This window comes from Sus scrofa, chromosome 4, assembly GCF_000003025.6.
Source record: "Sus scrofa isolate TJ Tabasco breed Duroc chromosome 4, Sscrofa11.1, whole genome shotgun sequence".
In the NCBI taxonomy this organism is placed as follows: Eukaryota; Metazoa; Chordata; class Mammalia; order Artiodactyla; family Suidae; genus Sus; species Sus scrofa.
In genome coordinates, this window is record NC_010446.5 from 108,074,536 (window position 1) to 108,081,329 (window position 6,794).

Genomic DNA, 6,794 nt, shown 5'->3' on the forward strand with positions numbered 1-6,794 from the left:
CTTTTTCTGCATCTATTGAGATGAGCATGTGGTTTTTGACTTTTCTTTTGTTAATGTGGTATGTGACATTGATTTGCAGGTGTTGAGCCATCCTTGTGAACTTGGGATGAATCCCACTTTGTTGTGCTGTATGATCTTTTTCATATGTTGTTGGATCCAGTTTGCTAAAATTTTTTGAGAATTTTTACATCTGTATGCATCAAAGATATTGGTCTAAGTTTTCTTTTTTGGTAGTATCTTTGTCTGGTTTATTAGGGTGATGGTGGCTTCATAAAAGGTCTTTGGGATTATTCCTTCTTTAACCTTTTGGAAAAGCTTAAGAAGTATGGGTATAAGTTCTTTGTATGTTTGGTAGAATTTGCCTGTGAAGCCATCTGGTCCTGGACTTTTGTTTGTAGGGAGTTTTTTTTTTTTTTAAATTATGTATTCAATTTCATTTCTAGTGATTGGTCTGTTCAGTTGATCTATTTCTTCTTGATTCAGTTTTGGCTGGTTGTATGTCTCTAGAAAGTTGTCCATTTCTTCTAGGTTGGAGGCTTGACAGTTTTCTTTATGCAGTCTTCCTCTCTCATTGCAATGGACCTTGATTTTCTTTCATGCTACCACTATACTTAGGCATGGGCAGATCCTTCTGTGGTTCAACCAAAAGAGACTGTTTTTGCTCCCCCCACCAATTATTTATTTACTTATTTAAATTAAAAATTTTTTATTATAGTTGATTTACAATGTCCTGTCAATTTCTGCTATACAGCTGTTTTTGCTTTTTTTTTTTTTTTTTTTTTTTAAGAAATTTTACTTTGAGGGAATTCCCTTGTGGCACAGAGGGTTAAGGATCCAGCCTTGTCACTGCAGTGGCCTGAGTCACTGCTGTGGCATGGGTTTGATCTCTGGCCTGGGTAATTCCCCATGCCTCAGGCATGGCCAAAAAAAAAAAAAAAAAAAAGGGAGGGGGAAAAGAAATTTTACTTTGAAGTTAGGTAAACAGGAAAAATGAAATAACACAGACTTAAGTTTACAGAGCATTCATTTCTTGGTGGCCACAATTTACAGTCTCTCAGTTGATAGATGAACCATTCGACGAGAATTTATTGGGCTCCTCTAAGGCATAGCACTGGACACAGGGGATTCAAAGATAAGTGGTGTGTAGACTTTGGCCTCAAAGAACTCCTGGCATATACAAAAAAAGAAAAAATGTTTTAGAATATAATGTGATAAATGCAGCATCCATTGCATGGTGGAAGGAATTTTTCAACACAGTGAAGAAGACCCCAGATCCCTTCCTCTAAGAAGAGTTCTCTGAAGAGCCCTCTCCAAAGTCTCCCTTTTTAGTTTTGGCTACCACATTCTTCCTTATTCAACAAATACATAACTTCATGTGATTTAATTTGCATACCTTTATAGGGCTTTGCATATAAACAGATATAACACATCAGAAAAGAATCCCTTGAGTGCACTATATTCCCTTTTGAAAAATATACCTGCTTCTTTGAGTGAGCAGTGAGTGGAGAGCAGCCCCTACCCTGAGGTGTCTGCTTACTTCTTTCTGGAGGAATCTGTGCCCCAAGCTGAAACTGCAGTCCCCGAGGTGCCTAGCCCTCAGGTCCTTGGGGAGGAGCATCCTGTTTTCTCAGTCACCAGAGAACTAGCTGTTTTCTGGCAGGGAAGGAAGGAGCCCTGGTTGGTTCCAGAAGGGACAACTTTCTTCTGGTCACCCCCTAGAGAGGTTGGAGCACCTCCCTACAAACATGATCTTCAGTCTTTTCTTTCTCCATCCAATTTGGAGCTGAAAGGAAGAACAGAGCAGGGTTGAGAAAATGAGAAATGAAATTCCTGGCCCTGAGGTGGGAGAAGGCGGGGTGACACGGCAGAGAAAGTGGCTGCTGCCTTGCTGCTTTCTTATTAAGGTCTCAAGTGGGGTTATGAGGTTTTCAGAGCATGGGAAGATGCCCCTCTCTGGGTTGGTCTCTGATTCTGCCACTTCTTCTGTCTTCTGGAGGCTTCCTGAAGAGAACTATAGATGCCTGGGGGTGGGTAAGTGGGACTTCTCCAGAATCAGAGCAGATCCATTTATTCCTCAGGTTGGGGTACTGAACTAGGGTCCCCTAGGAGCAGACTCATAAAAGTAGCTCTTAATTCCATGTGTGAAAAGAGGAGGGAAAAAGAATGAGCAGTGAGTTATCCACTTTTATCCATTTTATTTATATATTTTTGTTTGTTTTTGCTTTTTAGGGCTGCAACCCTGGCATATGGAGCTTCCCAGGCAAGGGGTCGAATTGGACCTATAGCCACCAGCCTACACCACAGCCACAGCAACGCCAGATCCTTAACCCACTGAGCAAGGCCAGGGATTGAACCTGCAACCTCATGCTTCCTAGTGGGATTCGTTTCTGCTGCGCCAAGACGGGAACTCCATGCTTCTATCCATTTTAGAAAGGCTCCTGCAGTGCCCCTCCCCCAGTCCTCCCTCCTCCCAGCTACTGACAAAAGTCCTGGTGGAAACACCTGGGTTTTAGAGGACAGGGTGAGGCCTTGAGTCCTAGTTCTGCTGCTAAGCTCTCTGAGATTTGCTTTCCTTATCTGCAAAATGAGGAGTGAAAGGAGATAATGCATGAAAATTGCCTCTGAAAAGCAAAATGTCATACAAGCAACAGCTAATTCTACTCTGTGTAAGTAATAGCCTTGGACACCCATATGGGGACCTTGCCTTTATCTTAAGGCATAAAAACCTTGGGACTCTCTACATCCTGACCTTCTTCAGGGTCTCCCCATCTTCCTGGGGCCCCAGAAGAAGGTGAGAGAGGCCTGAGCTTGGATTTCCCTGTCTCCTGTGGAGGACTGGCCTGGACATCTCTTTTCTCCTGTTCACGTCTGTTCACGTGCTCCTCTGTGGCCTTTGTGCCTCCCTGACTCATGACCCAGAACAGACGTTTCTTGTTCTCTGTGGCTTTCTCTGAGAAAATAAATTTCTTGCTTGTCTGAGTTCCTGTGGCACTTCGTGGAGACCTCTGTTGGTTTCTAGTCATGTCTATTTACGGCTGTTTCTTCCGTTTCGGTCTCTCTCATTAGACTATGAACTCTTCCAAGTCAAGGACCATGTTTTCTTACTCAGGGTCAAAGATGTAGGTGGGCCAAGGTGTCTTTATTTTCCTGGATGAGCCCCTGGAGGAGGCTTAGGCCCACTCCCGTGGCGTGGGCGAGGGAAGGGGTGAAGCGAAGGAGGTGTGTAAGGAAGTTTTCCTCTGGCTTTTCCCATACCTGGAGGTAAGGAGAAAAGGACCGGCGTGTGCAGGACCTCGGTCTTTCTTAAGACACAGTAACTTGCTCAGCAACATGTATCCACAGGAGGGAGAAATTCTCCGTGAGATAAAGAATAGACTGGAATCAGAACACTTGGATTCAAGCCTTGCTTCTGTCTACTCATTGACAGTGGTATCTGGGGCATGTCAGCCATTCTGAGCCTTACTTTGCTGCTCTGTAGAAAAGATCCTGTCTTGTGGTTTTGTAGCAAAGAAAGTGCAGTATTGTTCACCAAATCCTGCCTCCTTTCTTCCTGAGCACTCAACCTCCCTTGGAATTAGAGAGGCAGCATGACTGAGTCCTGGCCAATGAATGCAGGTGGCAGGTAGAACTGCTTCCCCCACCTGCAGGCCTGGCCCCGTAGAAACCTCTCACAGGATCCTTCATACTTGAATGTCCCCTGTCTGTGCACTAGAAGTAAAGGATTTGGAGATGCTAGGGTGGCAATGCCCTAGGATGCGAGAAGCCTGGGTCCCCAGGGTCTATGAGGGATAGAGCTTTCCCTCCTTTCTGCCCACCTGCATTGATCTGTGATAAGAACAAGGAATTCTTTCATTATGTTAAGCCATTGAAATTTTGGCTCATTTGTTAGAGCAGTTAGTCTACTTTGATAGGGTTTAAATGGACAAAAGTTCTACAGAAACTTCAAAGTGTTGTAGTAATGTTACTGGCTATTATCATAGCTTTAATTCTAGAAAATCTTTTGAGTGCACAGCCGTGGATGTTTTTCCAGGTTCTATATAGTCTCTGAATCTTCTCAAGGATAAAAAAGGGGCCAAGGGAGGCCCTTGGAAAATACCCAGTGGCCTGACTATACAGAGGGGTGTGCACCCGGCTGCTAGGGATAAGACTCCTTCCAGGGAGGGGAGACCTGATTGGCTCTCATGCTTGGAGGAGCGGGTCCATCTCAGCATAGACTCTGGGCAGCAGTACCCAGCACAGGGGGCCAAACTGTGGGCCTAGAGCCAGCTGTCTGAGCATTGACTTCTTGAAGGTGAGCACTCCAGGGCTAAAATAAGGAGGTGAAATGGACTCAATTGTCAAAAGGCTCTGGGAGAGCTTGTTGACCACATGCACCCTGCAGAACTCTGTTCCCTTTGCACACGGCTGCTCCCAGCATCCAGTCCCACTTGACTCTTAACCACAGTCTCCTGACCTGGCTCAGCAGAGGCCTTCAGAAGACACACCACACCCGGCAGATGTTGACTTGTCCTCAACCTGGGTAGGCAGTGGGGTGTGGCATGAATGGATCGAGGCCCCACCTCCTGGGCTGTTTCACCAAGGAAGTCACAAATAATCAGTGAGCCACACTTGTGACTTACAGAAAGGAGAGGGAAGGAAGAGGGAGGGGACTCCATTTATGGATCAGCAGTCATGGGCCAGATACTTTATCGACATTAACACTTTGAATCCTTACAGCTCTGAGATGGATGTTATCATTCCCACTTTTGCAGATAAAGAAACCGAGGGCCAGGAAGTAGAGTGACTTGGCAGAATCACAAAGATAGCACATGTTAGTGCCAGAATCAAACCCCAGTCTCTGAACTGAAGCCTGTGTCCTTCGCAGTGGCTGGAGGTAGAGCCTCAGCCCCTAGGACAGGAAAAGGACAGTGACCCCCTGGCCTCTACCTGGGTTCCTCATGGTATTGGCCCCTCTCGCTAGCAGGTCTGTCTCCTGAGTTTGGGAGAAAGTGCTCCCTGTGAGGGTCAACAGGTAGACGCCTCCAGGTTGAGGAAATGGGGAGGGGGTGGGGGGGTTGTTGAGAAGAAGGGAGGAGAGGGGAGGGGAGGAAAGGAGGGGGAAGGAGATGCTGAGAAGGACAAACACGGAAAGGAGGGAAAGGCAGAGAGGAGGAAGAAGTTGCCTCCCTGGAGGTCTTCACTGGGACCTGTGCTCTCACTGTGGGAGGGGAGGTGGCCCACCCCTGGGACATCTGGGATCCTTCAGCCCCTGAAAACCCATGATGGCTCCCTGTACCTAGCTGGTTCTCAGTTTACTCATCCAGAAACTGATAACAGTCTTAACTATCGCCCATGGAGCAACTGATCAAAACCCAGCCTCACTCTGAGTCTTCTGGGGCCGTACTTACCTTCAGCAGAACCTGCTTCTTGGGATGTGCTCGGGGTGTGTTGGGAGGAGTCCCCCTTCCAGTCTGGATGTGCCTGGCCTGGGAGGTCAGGATGGATACCAGCCCACAGTTTGCTGGCAGCTCTGCTGGGGCCATCTCGCCACCTCCTCCGAGAGACGCCTGGCACAGTAATGCTATATTTGTCTTTTTCCAACTGTCATTCCATTAGTGTTTGTGTTTAACCCAAAAAGCTTTCAACCACAGCCAGCACCACTCCTCTGATCCTAACTTGGAGGAGAAAATGCCTTAAAAAGCAAACTGCTTCTCCGGTGGGGGGCTTCTGGCTCAGGAGGCCGTGGGCTGGGTCCTCCCTGGAGCTCCCCAGTACCGCAGCCTCCCCGCCAGCCTTCCGGAGCCTTCGCGGGGGGGTGGGGGGGCTGAGCTCCAGGGAGGGTAGTGAAGACTCTGGCTAGAGGCTTGTGGAATAGTTTCATGGCCTGTATTTTTCTCGGGCTTGGAGTAAAGCCAGAGGCATGAGCAGGGGCTGAGCTTCTAGAAATACACGCTGGTGACCTGAAGGTATATGTGCTCACATGTTGGCCTTAGAGAGGGAAAAAATCTTCAAGCAGAGTCTCTTTAAACCACTTTACAGGAGAATCCCCCTATTGTGGAAAATGGAGATTCTGCATGGTGTTTTGAAGTTAATCTGTTAGGACTGCGTGTTTATTTTACTTTCAAAATAACCTTTTTTTTTTTTTTTTTTTTTTTTTGAGGAAGGAATGCCTTTAGTCATGTTCCTAATTTTAAGAGGCTCTACCAAGTTTTTTTCACTGGCTGAATTATAACAAGACCAGCGAGGTCATTGTCAGGGGATTAATCATAGTAAGGCTGGTGAGAAAATTCAACCTCCTTTGATAAACAGAGCTTAGCTACTTTAAGTGAACAATTTTCTACAGCAAACATTTCCACACATGTTGTCTCCTATAGCAAACTTTAATGCTTTCAGGATTACAAGTCCTTAGAACTTTTAAACTAGTCAATATTATAGGAAATTTCTTTATCTTTTTTCATGAACATACTTAGATGGAAACTCAACTTGATGATGTCAAGATACAGAAAAAGCAAGGATTTAACCTACATTTTTGTATTTGATATGTAAATATTTTCTAGCCTTTTTCATCTAAGCAGAGGCCCATGCCAACCCCAGGTTTTGCATCCTCAAAGCACTTGTGTCAATAGTTTTTTTATTTAGTTTTTTTCCTAATGTTTTTTCACTAGATGCCATTTAATCAAAGCTGAATACAATAATCTGAGGCTTATTATATATATATATGTATATGTATATCTATATATGTATTTCCTTATATACTTGTGCTATTTGCTGAGCAACCTATTCTGCAATACAATGGGAGTAGAATTGGAAAAAGC

At 45.5% G+C, this 6,794-nt stretch overlaps 1 long non-coding RNA gene across 1 annotated transcript; it reads right to left on the reverse strand.

The window, feature by feature from the left end:
• On the reverse strand, positions 1,007 to 5,997 carry LOC106507453. Its single transcript, XR_001303452.2, has 3 exons — positions 5,388 to 5,997; positions 1,538 to 1,783; positions 1,007 to 1,167 (listed from the first exon to the last, which is right to left on the reverse strand). It is a non-coding gene; the product is annotated as an uncharacterized LOC106507453 (long non-coding RNA).